The 17175-nt window shown below is 36.0% G+C and overlaps 1 pseudogene; it reads left to right on the forward strand.

Annotated features, from left to right (window-relative positions):
- The first annotated feature begins 543 nt into the window (after positions 1 to 543).
- Positions 544 to 2400, forward strand: LOC145035665 (DEAD-box ATP-dependent RNA helicase 20-like; annotated as a pseudogene).
- The last annotated feature ends 14775 nt before the right edge of the window (positions 2401 to 17175 follow it).

Genomic DNA, 17175 nt, shown 5'->3' on the forward strand with positions numbered 1-17175 from the left:
TTACTAACAACATAGATTCACATAAAAACTTTGTAAAATTCATCATTTTTTCTTTATTCAATGTGTAAATAAACAAACCATTCATATTTTCAATTGTGTTCCAGGATATTATGATCAGATACAACAGGATGAAGGGCAGACCTACACTGTAGCTCCCTAGAACTGATCATGCTGGCATTGCAACTCAGGTTTGAGTTTTTCCACAAATGGATTTCTGATTATTGTATTAGTCTACTTAGTTAATATATTATATATCTAACAGATATTGTTTTCAGTTGGTTGTTGAAAGAATGTTGGCATCTGAATGAATTAAGAGGGTTGAATCAGGTAGAGAAGACTTCAGATAAGGCGACTTGGTGCTTCTTGTGATTGGACCAAAGAACATTTCACACTTGATGAACAACTAAGTCTTAAGATGATATTCTATCACATTTTAAACTTAATAATCTCAGAAACTATGTTTAAATAGTTAATTATAAACATTCATAAAAATTCATGATGTAGGAGCTTGAGTCAGTGGAAGGATAAGATCAGGTGATAGAGATGTATATGAATGAGGAAGTTAGTGAACTTAAGAAAGAAATAGAAGAACTAGAGCATTTATTGCAGGATGAAGAGAAATGTAGAGCTGCGATCGCGAAGCTGAACCCCAACAATAACAGGAGCCACGAAAGAATATTGGAAATTAGTAATAGGGTTATGAACACTAGTAGGAGGGCAGGCATTTTGTGCTTGGTAAGAGTTCTGTCCACTTTATGGATCCATTTCTTGACCATGAGTTTGATTGGGGTGAACCATTGAGGGTTGATAAGTACGGGAAGTACCGGTAATCGAATGAGCACAAAGGACGTGAAGGTCAAATTCACAATCAGAACATGAATAGGATAACCCATTTCCGGCGAGTTTACAGGTATCACAGTAAAAGGAGATGGACCGATTGTGTTAGTTTTAGCTCCAACTTGTGAACTTGCTGTTCAAATACAACAAGAAGCAACTAAATTTGGCACAACTTCAAAGATTAAGAATACTTGCATTTATGGTGGGGTTCCAAAGGTTCCTCAAGTTCGTGATTTACAGAAAGGTAGGTGGTGATAAGCTCAAAGATGAATTTACTACTATGGATCGGGTATATCCTTATGCTTCTTCAGCGTATTCAACATTTTCCAGCATTATATCTATCTATCTATCTTTGTTGTGCCTAAAGCACATGTTTCATCATCATTTTTTTTAAATCTTTTCTTTCAGGTGTTCATATTATCATTTCTACACCTGGAAGATTGATTGATATGTTGGAGTCTCATCATACAAACCTGAGGAGGGTGACTTACCTTGTGTTGGATGAGGCATATAGGATGCTTGACATGGGTTTTGAACCTCAAATGAAAAAAATTGTTTCACAGGTTTGTGAATTGTGATTAGTAGTTTTTAACCTGCCTTTTATAATAAGAGAAAACTAAAATATATATTTTCAATTTTTCTTATCTTATGGGTTTTTGTATATACACAGATGCAACCAGATTGTCAAACCTTTTATTGGAGTGCTACATGGCCAAAGGAAGTCGAACAACTTGCAAGATAGTTTCTTTACAACCCATACAAAGTGACTACTTTTTTTCTATTTTCACCATGTGTTCATATTTAATCCTTTTTTTGGACATTTGAAATTTGGACAGGTGGTTATTAGTTCACAAGACTTAAAAGCTAACCATTCGATTCACCAACATGTTGATATTGTTACTCAGAATCAAAAGTACAACAAGTAAGCAGACCATTTTTATAGATGATTTTTTATTTTCAACTTTTTAGAAGCTTTAAAATAATAAAATTTGATAATTTTTTTTTCAGATTGGTGAAACTGTTGGATGACATCATGGATGGGAGTAGAATTCTAATTTTTATGGACACGAAGAAAGGGTGTGACCAAATCACTCGCTAGCTCAGAATGGACGGGTGGCCCGCATTATCAATCCATGGAGATAAAAGTCAAGCAGAAAGAGATTAGGATTTATCCGAATTCAAAGCTAGTAAAAGTCCAATAATGACAGCTATAGATGTGAAGGACGTGAAATATGTGATAAATTATGATTTCCCGGGTTCCTTGGATGATTATGTTCATAGGATTGGGAGAACAGGAAGAGTCGGGGCTAAAGGGACAGCATACACTTTCTTTACAGCAACAAATGCTCGGTTTGCTAAGGAACTTATTGCCATACTTCAGGAGGCCGGTCAGAAAGTCAACCCTTATTTAGCGGCAATAGGGCAAGGTGCGCCTCCTCCACCCTCAGGTTCGTTTGGCCGGGTTTTATTTTTCCAAAAAAATGACAGATTTGCCCTTTGGTTTTGTTATTGAAGCTTTAATGTTTGATTTATATAGGTCATGGGGGTTTTCGTGACGGATGAGAAGGGTGTGATAGATGTATTGTAGGATAAGTTGGATAAGGAACTAAAGTTTACAGGTATCAAAGTCCTTGGATGCTTTTTTTTAAGATTTTTATTTTTTTTTAAGAATTTTGAATTTGTTTCCTTCCTTTGAACTTTCTTCTGCAGCTTATTCCATGTGGCGGTGGACAATACTGAGACAACTTGTAATGTTGATGATAGCCAAAGCTGAACCCCAACACAGTGAGGAACACTTCCTTTTTCAATAATTGAATTGTTATAAAATATAAATATAAATTATATTTATGTACAGGATGTATATCGAATAGGTACTTTGATGGAACTTGTTCGTGTTCTTGCTCTATCATTTTCAAATGATGGAAAATGTGTTAAGGTATGCTTATCATGGTTCTGATGGAATTGAAATTGGAGATTCCATTCCATGGCATGTTTGATTGGCAAATGGATGGAATTAAATTATATCAGATTCCTTCAAATTCCATGTTTGATGGGATTCACCATTTAATTCTATTCTTCCTTTTTTGTTAAATTCCATTCCATTTCCTGCCAATTAAAGGCATGACAAATTATGATTCTTCCAATTCCAACTACTAAACTATAAATGTCAAATTCAGTTATTGTATATACAACAAAAAAAATATTCGAATATAAATAAAAGTTTAAAATTTATTTAGGTTTTTGTTCAAGGATCCATGGGAGAAGGAGCACTTGCAGGAATGCCATTACAGCTAGGTTGCAGGAACAAGAAAGATTTTAGAGTACATGGACTAGGGTAATGATGGAGCCATGGGGACCTTTATAAACATTGGTGCTATAGGTACTCTTTTGCAAAATTAATAATGTTGGATTTCTTTATTGTATTGCATTTTAGATCCCAAATTGGTATGGCATTTTGGATCCCCTTCAAAGGTGTCTCAAGGTAACATAACATATCTATTTATTGTTGGAGTCTTTATATATTAAGTACATGCAATCAGAATATTGACACCTTTATATGTAGTGTGTATTTAAACATTTAAAATTATGATATGCAAAAATGTGTGTCATCTTCATTTATGACATGGCCTTTCTTGACAGGGGTTTTCTTGATACGCATTGCGTGTCATTAACACGCGCGTCGTAAGGTTATGATACGCGAATGCGTGTCATCTTCCTTTATGACAGGGCCTTCCTTGATACACATTGCGTGTCGTAAACGCGCGTCGTAAATGCGAGTCGTCTATAGACGACGCGCAAAAGCGCGTCGTCTCTCTTTATGACAGGGCCTTCCTTGACGCACATTTGCGCGTCGTCTGAGCTGTTTACGACGCGCAATGAGCGTCGTAAAAGGCTGTTTTTCTAGTTGTGACTTATTGGCTCCGGCTGATCGTACACTTCTCATCCTCATCTAATTATTTTGAAAACCATTTGAAAACCATTTTGAAAATCTTAGCTTGATTTGAGTCTCGATTCACACGAATGTTCCTCCAATTCACTCAAACCAAGGCTCTGATACCAATTTGTTACACCCAAAAATTTCAAACCAATTTAAACTTTTTATACATGCCAAGTTCATCAAAACATTAAAACTTTGTTTTCAAAATATTGGTTATCAGAGTTTTTCCCAGAAACATAAATATAATAGGAGTAGTATGATCACGCCTTCGCCTTGCCACGATCCTCTGATGTACCGGAAAAACCAACTTAAACTGTAAGCCCGAAAGCTTAGTGAGTTACCCCCAAATACCGATACACATATAGTCCACATAGCAATATCGACATTAGCATATCATAACAATAAAACAGAATAACATGCATCGCACCTACAACTTTACAAGTTGGATTACCCCTTGGGCTCGTATCTGGAATGACATCGAGCCCTCAGTGCGAGTCTGGAATGCCTACTGGGCCCTCAGCTCGTATCTGGAATGCTCCTGAGTCCTTAGTATGAGTCTGGAATGCCTACCGGGCCCTCAGCTCATATCTGGAATACTCTCGGGTTTGTTGGCTACCGCACGGAGCAGTGCAACCTCAACCCACCCCACATAACATGTAGACATGTAATAGATAAATGCACATACAGATAATCAATCAGTGTCACAGGCAGTCCAACACATCTACCCGACAAGCATATCAATTGGCATACATTTCTGACTCAACTTATCATATCAATACTGGGATATCAAATCTAATAGGCCAGCCTTGGTGCCTTAGACCACTTAGTATAATGAGGATAACTCACCTCGAAGACGTCAGCTCGGTAAATAATCAAAGCTCTCCGATCACTTGTCAAAGACTCCACCACCTATTACCATAATATGACATGCTCATAAGTCCTTCACCTTATAAGGTGCTCCATAAACCACTAGTCAACCCCTGGTCATAGTCAAAGTCCCCAATCAAGGTCAACAGTCCATGTTGACCTTAACTCGCTGAGTACACTTGGGTACTCGCCGAGTTCTCTGAAGCACATTCCAACTCGCTGAGTCAATAGAGTGACTCATCGAGTTCCTTCGAATCTTTGATCAACCCTTAAGGCCACCCATCGAATTCCCTCCTTGAACTCGACGGACATACATGCAAACGTGTCCCGGCTAAAACTCATCCGAATCGCCGAGTTGTTCTTCAACTCGTCGAGTCTTATGGAAATCTTCATCAGACTCGCCAAGTTATTCTTCCAACTCGTCGAGTTCACGACCATCTTCATGTGACTCGCCGAGTCAACTGTGCGACTCGCCAAGTTCATTTAGTCATTTTATCATGCAGACAACTTCTAAGCCATGGCAAGGCCCCAAATTGTAGATCCAACCTCCTTAGGCCTACTTATCACGTAAAGTTGCAAACTTTACGTGCATGCAAGGCTCCAATAAAGTTGCAAACCTTAGGCCTACTTATCACGTAAAGTTGCAAACCTTAGGGAGGGGCTCAAACTTGCCAAAACTAATAACTTTATGGTCCCTTAATCCTCAGAGAGTTCAGATCTGAAGTTACAACTTCAGATCCTGGCTTATACTCTAGAAAATGACTTTATAATCTAACTAAGAACCCTAATCTCGAACCAAGTAGGTCTAGAACGAAATAGAAGGAGGATAACAGCTTGATACCTTCCCAAGAGATGAAAATGGAGTAGATCCATTTTCCCCCAAGCTCCTTGCTTCAAACCACTTGCTTCCCAAGCGCTTTTCACCAAAATCCCCTTCCAAGGTTTCAAACACACAATGCACACACACACACACACGTATTAGGGTTTGATAAGAGACTACAAAGAGGCCGAAAGAGGTTTGTGTTCCCTTAAATAGGGTGCACAATCCGTTGATTTAGGGTTTCAGCTGCCAGCTCCTACTCGTCGAGTCCCAATATGGACTCGTCGAGTAGGTTACTTAAACCGTGATCCTTCCCACTACTACTCGATGAGTAGATCAAGCGACTCGTCGAGTAGGGCTTAACCCAAAAGTCATATTTAGACAATACCAGAGAATCGGGGCGTTACACATGGTTTTCCCATAAGATAAGTCTGATTCTTCAAAAAGTCTTCTTCCATTAAACTTACCATTATCGAAATCAGCCTCACGCTCTTTGTTTATTTTAATTGTGATTCGATCATGGTGTCTTGAATTCCATAAATCCTCTTCTGAAGTGAATTTTCATGTTATAACAACAACATGATTTCTTTAGGAGATTTATAATACATTTGACAGAGATAGTAGTGAACGTTGGCGATTAAGTGAGTGATGGAGTTCCATCGATTAGATCAAGAACGATTATAGTACAATAGTTTATAAAGAGGAACGTTGAGGCCTTATGTAACGATAAAAAAATCTAGGGTAAAACTTTCATTTTTCATTATAGTTAAACACAGATGTTACTTAATCCAACAATTTAAAAACATGACTTAATTAAAACATTTATCAGAGTTATATCCCAAAATCACATAATGCGGAAAATACAGGTGTGCGCATTGTGATCAAGTTGGGACCTTCATTTCCAAATCAATGATACCTGAAACCATAAACAAATTTGTAAACATAAAGCTTAGTGAGATCCCCATAGCATACCCATATAATACATGTAATCACATAAACCATATCAATCACATAAGCTCTGCATATAAGCATATAAGGATGCCATTGAAACCCTCCAAGGTCTTACACCGGGTGCCATGTGAACCCCCACATGGTTTTAGCCCACTGCCATGGGAACCCCTACATGGTTTTAACTATCTGCCATATAAACCATACATACAAACATATAAGGATTCCCTGGAAACCCTCCAAGGTCTTACTCTGGGTGTCATGGGAACCCCCATATGGTCTTAGCCTACTGCCATGGGTACCCCACATGGTCTTTACTGTGGATGCCATGGAAACCCTCCAAGGTCTTATACAGAGTGCCATAGGAACCCCCACATTATCTTATATCTAATTGCCTTAGGAACCCCCCAAGGTCTTCAATGCGATATCGTAAAGACAACTAGCATATCACATACAATATAATCAACTAGCATACCACATAACACATAATAGGTCGGCCTTGGTGCCTTCGACCCATTGGTATGGTGAGGAGACTCACCTCACACTGTCGAAGTCCCACTGATAAAACTCTAGTTGCTGGATGGAAAACTCCTAAACTGTCCATATCAAAACAACACCCAATTAACTATTTGGATTTCAATGCATAACCATAAATCCACACTTAGGGAAAAGGACCATTTTAGCCCTGGCCTAAAAAGATTCATAACCAAGGCCAAAGCCCAAACCAAAAAGGCCCAAAACTATAAGATCCATAAAGGCCCACCAATGGCCGAATTTTCAAAATCAGGCCTAATCCCGTTTGTGTCTTATCCTAAGCCCATATTCTCCTCCAATACACTCCAGGTTACTTCAACACCCTCTGGGACAAACTTGGTCAAATGTATCGGTCAAAGGTCAAATTCAACACCAAAGTTTACAGTCCAGGTGACCCAACTCGCCCAATTGGTCATTCAACTCATCGAGTGCACTCCCAAGTCAGAATCACGATATTGTGATCCAGATCATTGATTTTTCCTACAACTCGTCGATTTCCTATGCTTTTCAACAGATTCAGGCCAACGCCAACCCAACTCGCTAAGTTTACTTATGAACTCGTCGAGTTGTTCGATCTGTTAACCCACTTAATGCATTAAGCCCTTTTTCTTGAATCTAGAGGCTCCAAACCTCATATCCCAATTCATAGAGATGTCTAGGAGAATAAAGTTTCCAACTTTACTCCAAAGGATCATCCATGAGGCTAAAAACTTAAACTTCAAGTCCTTTAAGGAAGGTCTTGACCCATTAAACTCTCATTTCAATGTCCCAAAACACATATTTGATGTCTAAGGGTGGACAAATCCCGTAAAGTTTCTAACTTCACATCCATTCATGCTTGAAACGCTCTCTAAAGTATGTTTTAGGCTTCATAATGAACATATGGAAACCATGGGACATAGGGACAAATAAAGCTTGCAACTTTAAGCATCAAGAGGTCATTTAGGGGTCAGATCTGCCCTAACAACCCCTAGAATTCTCTTCTTGTTGGATAACTTAGTCAAAGACCCAAAACCAAGCCAAAACTATAAGAGATGAGATCTAAAAAGCTACATGTCAATGTTATGACTTTATACCTCAAAGATGTAGCCTTTGATGTAGGATGCAATACAAGAAAAATTAGTGTTATCTTTTCCAGCACCAACTCGTCGAGTTGATCTTCAAAATGTGTGTGCCACAAATTTCCAAAACATCGAGTTTATGCCTTAAAATTGATGATTTGACCTTTATAAATAAGGTTTTATTTCAATAACTAACCTTCTAAATTTTGAATGTTACACCTTAAAGTTGAACGAGAAGCTTTGGTGGGGAAGATGTTGATGGAGAAGGGGATTTTGGTGAATTCATATGCCTATGAACACATATTAGTATCTTTGACATTCTTAATGTCAAAGTCCTTGTGGACATGTCAATGATCTACACATCGGTAACGTAACCAGTGAAACCCGATAAATTTGGAAAAAAAATGGTATTTTAGACAGGTAATTTTTGAATTTAATGGTCTAAAAGGTCCAAAACAAAGTTAAATGATCATTTCAAACAAAACGCGAAACTTAGATGTGCCTTTATGTCAATAACCCTTTACATAATTATTTTACATCTCTCTAAATAAGATACATTAAATTTTTACATTTGTAATTTTTTAAGAATTGTTTTTTAAATAATGAAACTGATTGACGTTTAATTAGAAATCAGTTAATAGTTTTAATACAATTCTAATACCCTGATTTATCTCCATGTTTCTTTTCATTTAATTTATATTCTTTTACAAAGTTAATTTCAAATCATTTTCAATATTATCATGTCTATCAAAATCTCTTCTCGCTCCATTCATCGTTTTTCGATATATTAATGTTGTCTTTTTGTGCGCCTCCTCCACATCTCATTCTATTGGCTTCGAATGTATTATTATGGTCTTCTTTCAATTCGCCACTTTTAGATGTTTTACATCGATTTTATCCTGAGTGTCTTGTTCTTTTTTATTTCATTAATGATCTCTAATGATGGATCTTCAAATAGGATTGGTGGAATGTTTTAATATTTCTAATATTAAGCCTAAAAATCAGGAACTAATTAGTAATCTTATGAAATCGTGGAGGTGATCTATTCCAAGTTTGTTTTTTCAGCTACTCTATCTATACTATCCCATTCCGCAAATGTCCCTTTTAAGATCAATTTTTTGTTCTCTTTATTTACTGTTCATCGACCTATATGTTCTCCTTGTGCAATTTGAAGTTCTAAACCCTAATGTGTATCTACAAGTGGTGAGTACTCTTCTTTGTTTTAATTTTTTGAGTTGTTGTGCTTTAAGTGCTAATATACTCTAAATTAAATCGGTTTTGAGTTTTGGATAGAAAATGTTTTTTCAACATGGTTATGTTTGTTTTTAGATAAGGCGTTTATTTGTGTGTATATGCGTTTCTCTTTGTATGTATGTATGGTTATCTATGTGTAGGTATGTATAACTATATGTAAGTGTGTGTATATGTGTATGTATTTATTATTAGGTTTAGGATTCAAATTTCTCTAATTGTTATATTTACTACTCAACTTTTCTTTCTCCAAATTTGAATAATGGAACCTGATGGTTTATGAAGTTCTTGATTTTTTGCAGGTTATGACAGAATAATAGAATATGATTGTTCATAGAATGGAGTGGCTCATGTTTATACAGATAAATTTATTAAGATACATTGATACTTGATGATGGTGCTATTGATTTCAATCTACATTCTTTACTTTTTTGTTTTTTAGTGTAATTTTTTCCCTTTCAGCAAAAGATAAGCTTTTTCCAAACTGTCTACGCAACCAAATCTTTCACTAACCTATATTATATGATGACACCAAATTTTTCACTGACTTTCATCATATGATGATAACCTTCATCATATGCTAGGAATGCACAAACATTATGCCATCATCGACTTGGTCTCCCAGAACAGGTACACCCCTATCAATCCATGTCACACTCAGTTTCGGATTCGCTTCGTTGCTTGGAGTTACGGCACAGTCATCAGTTGTCATGAGGCTTAAGGTTTCAAGAAAGGAAGTATTTGGCCCATTTTAGATGTGGGTGTCATGGTAGGAGTGATCCAAGTAATCGACTATGCCTTCGGAAGCCAAGGGTATAATGGTAATTCGAAATCTCGGTCTTTTATAGATTTTGGGTTTTGCTCGGGAGGTTTTAAGGCTTGGGTGTGTTATTAGGAGCATAGGGCTTCTCACCACCATTTTGTCGATATAAGGTTCATTGGAAACGAACTTAGAAGAGGGAGGTATGGTATTTTGAAGATATTGGCAATTTTGGTTCCTAATGGAAATCCTTGGCAAATCACTCCCATACATAAATGTGTTTGGTTGGCTACGCCCAGTGTGAGTGTGGAAGATTGATGCAGATGATCAAGATGTACTCCCAACGTACAAAAACTACGCTCAGCGTAGTGTGCTGAGTTCTAAAACCCTAATTTTTAGGGTTTGCTCACTATTTAAGCACATTAAGTTCTAGGTGTGAGCCTCCCTTTCATCCTCCATTTCCATAAACTCTAATTTCGAGTTGTAGCTTCATCCAACAGTGTTGTGAGCTTTTTATGTGCATTTTTGGTGGATTCTAGTGTATTTCAAGAAGTGGCAGTGTAGTACAATGTGGTGGTTCAAGGAAAGGCTTGTGGATCCGGAATCTTTGCTACATTTTCATCTCTTAGAAGGTAAAAAGTTCTTATCTTGATCATTAGAAGTTAAGATCTATGACTATGTGGGTTTTTGGTCCCATTTTGACCTCATGAATGTTATATACTGGTTGGACACCACTATAGGAGCTTTGAGTTACTACTCTGAGCATTTCTAAGGTTTTAAGTCCATAAAGTTGCCATCTTTAAGGTTAGAAACCATTTATGCATGTTCTAGATGGGTATTATTAGGTTAAGTTGGCCATGGGTCCCTTTGAGCATGCAAATGCATAAAGGTCCCGACTTTATGCATTAAGAGCTTCATTTGGAGGTTTCCTGAAGTTTAGACGCAAAGTTCTTAATTGGTTAGGTTACAAAAGGAGTTTGGGGGATCGACGGGTACGCCTTGCATACTGATTTGAGGCCCTTGATCTATGTCTTTAAGTACGCTGAGTGTACCTAAGGAGGTATGTCTGCATACTTGCATCATTGGGATTAAGGTTTTGTTTCATGACTGGGCTTTGGGCATGGGTTTGGGTTTTATATGTTGGGCTTTTGATTAGGGGAATCTTACAGTCTTGGACTCTTGATTGGGTATGTCTAGATGGGCCAAGATTCTATATTCTTCCTTGGTAGGCCCAATGGTTTTGGAATTTAGAGGGCCAAATAGGCTTGGAACTTTACACCATCAGAAAATCATTATTAGACAAGGAATTGTTGGGCTTTTGGTTAAGGCCCATATAGGTTCGGCCACAATTTGGAAAATTGGTCCATTAATAGGCTTTTATGGATCTTATAGTTTTGGGCCTTGTTGGTTTTGAGTTTCGTTGAGCTAGGTGTAAAGTGGTCATTTTACCCCAAGTTTGGATTATGGATCTGATGGGTTATGAACATATCTACAATCATATATGATCATGCAACCCTAATTGCTTTGGATCTATGTTTTTCACTAATTGAACATGCAAATTGAATACCAAAGTAATAACCCTAGAAAGTAGTATACAAATCAAAATGCATGTATAAATTAGGGTTAGAAGATAACCTTACTTGTTATGTAGTAATAACAAAACAATCTTGAAGATCCTTGAATCCTAAAAGTTTAGTGCCCCAAATGTTGCACCTTTAATGGTTCACAAACACCCAATGCAATAAGATGAAAAGACAGAGGAGGAGGCAATCTATGATTTTTGGCTATGCTAGGGTTATCTTCCAGTGGCCAAAAATTCAAGGAGTAACCCTCCTTAAATACTTCTGGTTACTAGGGTTTTTAGGTGGAAACTCTAATTTCCTACTTAGGGACTAAGCAACCCATAGATTCCCTCCTTTAAAAGCCCTTGCCTGAAAATCTATAGGGCCTCCCTATAGTTTCCGTCCACTCCTATCTAAGGGGTCCAAGAGCCCAGTTTCACAACTATCAATGATTTGCAAAACAACTCTTATATTATTAATCAATTCCTTTAATCAAAAAATTAATTACAAATTAATTTCTGATCAAATACTAATCAATAATATGATTTCTGATTAATATATTATTCCAATTTATTATTCCAAATAATAAATTCAACCTCCCTCTCCAAAAGTCGTCCTGTCGAGTTGCATCAGTAAAGGCAAACCAAAAGGATCATGCTACTATCAAATCAAGTACATACCAATTATAGTTATGGGCTTAGACACCTAATTTAATAGTCTCCCACTTGGATAAGTCTAATAACTATAACCGAACACATGAGACACCTAATTTAATAGTCTAATAACATGAGACATGGATTATAATCAATCTCAGTCCATGATTTGTTTCCAGATTTCCGATACATGACGACTGACTACAACCGAACACATCAATTCAGTCCAGGCTTTGCCAAGGGCTTAAAATGTTGTCATTAAATTATAGAGGGGCCCATATATATCTCTTTTATCACATTCAGGGTAAAACGAACAGATAAACTTCAACTATATGCTTGTACTATTCACTCATCAAATCATACATAATAATACATTTTATAACATTAATTTACTGATGTGTTTACGTATTATCAATGCACAACCGACTCGTAAACAACAAATCATATATCTCTGTTTGAAGAATAAAATATTATCGTTTGAAAATTACTCGTGATAAAATCCATAAAGTAATTCTCTAAGCTTGGGTTTATCCAATACTCAAATTCCCATTTCAAGAGTACTCATGATCACTGCAATAAACTAGTGCCATGTCTAAACTCTTAGACAATTTATAGTCAGGTTCATGACAGTCTTAATTCACTACTTACTTCCAAAAGTATGATCGGCTGTGGATGTTTGAATAACCTAGTTATTCAGGAAGTAAAACATGCGAAGTGACACATAAGAATAATCTAATTAACTATGGTCTCAAAACTTTTGAATATAAATAAAACACTTCTTATTTAATCACCATATTAATCAGACTTTATTTATTTTATAATGTTTCGAGTAATCAACTCAATACTTGAATTAAAACAATAGTCAAGCCATGCTCCAAGAACGTACACTATGTTTATCTATGGTCCTTCCCATGTGAAACAGAACAATTAAATACATTTCCAATGATGCTTATTTCACAAATCTAAATCATTATTACCAGTGTAATAATACCAAATCCGTTAGAGTCTAAACTTACTTGGAATGATCCTTTTGTAATGTCTAAGCACCAAAGTCACAGAGCTTTGCCAATGATATTACAAAGCATTCCATTGGAGATTCGTTACAAAAACAATTATATGGAAACAAAGTCTCACATCAAAGAGCATTCCTTGAACATCCTTCTTGCATTAAACTTACTAATCTTACACCGAGATATCAATAACTAACTCCCACTATGGAAAGATTTCCATATTCCCAAATGACTATCAACTCTGAACAACGGTTACCTCTACTCAGAACATGTCAGTATGGTCCTTGCAAAATTATACTATACTACCAACTGTCCATAAGCTACCAATCTTTGGAAACCTCAAATTGTCCTTAACAATTGTTTAGCAACTTTAGTCATATCTAGTTCTAGTCCTTTTCCCTCTTAATTCCCTAGGCATTTGGAAACTCAGAATGAGTGATTATTATAGCACATGCGATCAAACCTATATATGGGATGCGATACATAATGTCTTACATAAAGACTTGATCAGTCTCTTGTTATAATATTTCCATATATTGAATTTCCTATGTTGAATCATTTCAACATTATACTCATATATGTTCATGACTAAGTCCTATTAAATCCTTCAATCTAAACTTTTAGATTTGAAATGTAGTATAAGTGCTTTCTCCCTTATAAATTTCTATAGTGAAACAACTTCCATACTTTGCAACTTGCAAATTTGTAACCTTTGTTTCCTACAACCAACATTGCCTACTTTCAACACTTAGTATAACAATTATGCTCCCATTAGCATAAAAACTATACTCTTTCTAGCATAACAATTATGCTCCCACTAGCTTTGACATGAACCCAAGAATCACCTGGACTTCTAGAAATAAATACCTATTGACTTTCTTACCAAAGTTCAAATTTCTTATATCTGGTGCTTCAATAAGTCTTTATGTAGACTTCACAAGCTCATACACCTTTCATTAGATAGTGTATATGTGTGTCTAACCCTTTCATAACTTATAGCAATAAGTCCAGAATGTTCAAACTATTCGCTATTTGTCACAATTCGAACTATGAAAACGGATGTCGTAATCACACTCGAATTTTAGAATGCAATTATCACAATTGCTAACTCTAATGATATTAATAAATTCTTTAAAATCTACTAGTGAAAGCGTTTCTTCACAATCATTTTCATGAAGCAGAGAGAAACCTCTAGCTACTTAGATTTTATGGTGTATGTGTTCCTATCCATATGAATTTGATATTTCCAACCACTATCATAAGACAAGGTTAATGAAAATTTTAAACTGTTAGGCACTGAACTTGCTTAATGTTAATTTCTTGTCATTCGGTATCACAAAGGGCTACCAGTGCTTCAAAGTTGTCGAGCACCTCACCCATACAAATCAATATACTTTCACTGATCAAGGTGCTTTGCCTTATGCAGTCAAATGAAAAACATAAAACTCATAAGCATTGCCAACTCAACTAGAATGGGCACAAAAATATGAATGTGTCAACACCATAGGTTATCAACATCAAGGTGTGTGCTAGCAATTACTAAAAGGTTTATTCTTGATTGTCTCCTGAAACTTTTCAAGATCAACAAGGCTCCCACTGAGTTCTTGACATATCTAATTCTCTGTCAAGGAAAATTCCTCGACAAACAAATATTCAAGAGTTATTGTGGGTTCTTATCAAGAAAAAACACTTCATATAATTTGTCTTAGTTGATCTTTTTTTTAACCAAAACATCACAACTACTCATTTCAAACATGCTAGAGCAAGATAACATTTCTACTCCACATTTCATGAGGTGTTATAAACCTACTTAGAATATGTTACTCAAGGTACAACTTGGAGTAACTAGAGTATGACTCTAAAACTTGATTTTGGAACGATGTATGACTCATCTTCGTGATTTAACCATTTCAACAATAACCGATTCCTCTTCTTAAACATATAAATGCACTAAGGTTCCCTTAGAGGATCAATTGTGACATGGTTTCCTAATCATTAAGATGATCATAAAACATGATACTAAAAATACTTTCCTTTCCTTTCAAATTGGATAAACCTTTATCTTTCTGTCTGATGGATTCTTCATAATCATTCTTCTATACCTTGAAACTTTTCAATGTATCATAATTATACTTAATCTTATAAGTATAACCATATTTACTGAACGAATAGTAAATCAAGACGAATAGACTTTATTGTCCTTTGTGGTAGATCTAACCACATCAATGTGTACTAGATTATTTGGTCCTTCACTTGACTCAAATATACATGTGAACAAGATATTAGTCCTAATTTCCCAAGGATCAAGATTCTCATACATCACACAGTTCAAATCGCATGACTCCAAGTTTCTATCCAATTAAAACTTTGGTTATGTGAATCCTTCCTCACTTGGTAAATTATGACACTACCACAAGCGATATAACTAAGAATCAAATCAATTTTCAACATTGCTAATAATAGAAATATGAACACCAGTTTTCATAAATGTCATTGTAAGTAATCATAAAGCAAATAAGATGAAACCAAAATTTACTTTATTGATAATTTGCGGAAAACTTTTCCTTACAATGCAAATACATATGAAAACTATTTTTCTACATATTCCTAAGAAATATATCAATCTACCATAACTCCTAATCAGTAACTCAAAAATTCGATCATCGAATCATGTGATCGAAATCCACTTCTTACAGTAAGACTCAACTTACTCCTCTTTTAAGCTTTCTTCTTTTTCTTCGATCCTACAAAACATGAAAAATGTTATTATCACATTATGTAATAAGAATCAATAAATAGGAACTTAATAGAGTTTGATAGTGGATGTACCTGAAGTAGAGTCATACCATTTGACTTCACTTTCTCTAAGACCTTCCCTTCAATTAGAAGTAGAAACAGATGGATTCTTCAGCATCAACACATGGAACTATCTCAGAAATGGCCTTTCTCTTATGGTCAAACTTTTTAACCTTGGTCAATTTCTCTCCCTTAGGAGGGGAAATCATTTTTGGACTATCACCATTTCCATCACCAACATTCATGGAACTTTGGGAAACAGATCCTCCAAACAAATTTGCTTGACCAATGCACCAAAGCATTGTTGCTTTAGTAGCAATTCACAAATATATCAGATCGATTAGGGTCACATTGTGATCAGTCATGTAGTAGTCCTTCAGGAACTGACTATATGACTCGGGAAGAGAGTGAAGAACCAAGTTAACAGCTAGCTTCCTTGGGAAAACAATAGCCAACATTCCCAATCTGTCAGTGTGCAACTTCATCTTGAGGATGTGTACGCACATAGAATTTCCATCTTGGTGTTTTCATGCCAATAGGTATTGAGTGAATTTGAACTTTTCAAGTCGATGAAACTCTAGGTCAGGAAGAATCACAAGAGGAGGTGGTGGAAGAGAATTATGATTTCTAGTTCCACCAATATATGACAAAGGCAATGATCTTTCACCTTGATCGACACATGGAAGATCATCTTCTGAAGGAAAAAAATTTTCAAAAGGATGTGGAAAACCATAGTTGTCTGAACTCGACATCTGTAAAGGGAGAAAATTCAAGTGAGTTGATTTAGATCCTTAATATAATACGCAAATGAGATATTAAGGCTAGGACCCAAAACAATAATTTCAAATTTAGAAGAGGGATGCAGTAATCCAATTGTAAATTATTTGAAGGTAGGTAAATGACAATTTACCAATTCTACCATGAAAATGAAATTTTAACGAGTTAGGTTTTAGATGAAATTCCTAAATCTTTTGAGATTCATTGAACTATTCAATGGCATTTTTAAACTCGATTATGTTCTGACTTCATGACTGGGATGCCGAGGATCACAAATGAGATGTCAATAACCATGAAAATTAGCTCGGCATTCTCGATGTCATTTATCACCCAATTAATGTGTTGGTTAACCACACACACT

This window comes from Lactuca saligna, chromosome 3 (genome assembly GCF_052625555.1).
Source record: "Lactuca saligna cultivar CGN05327 chromosome 3, ASM5262555v1, whole genome shotgun sequence".
NCBI lineage: Eukaryota > Viridiplantae > Streptophyta > Magnoliopsida > Asterales > Asteraceae > Lactuca > Lactuca saligna.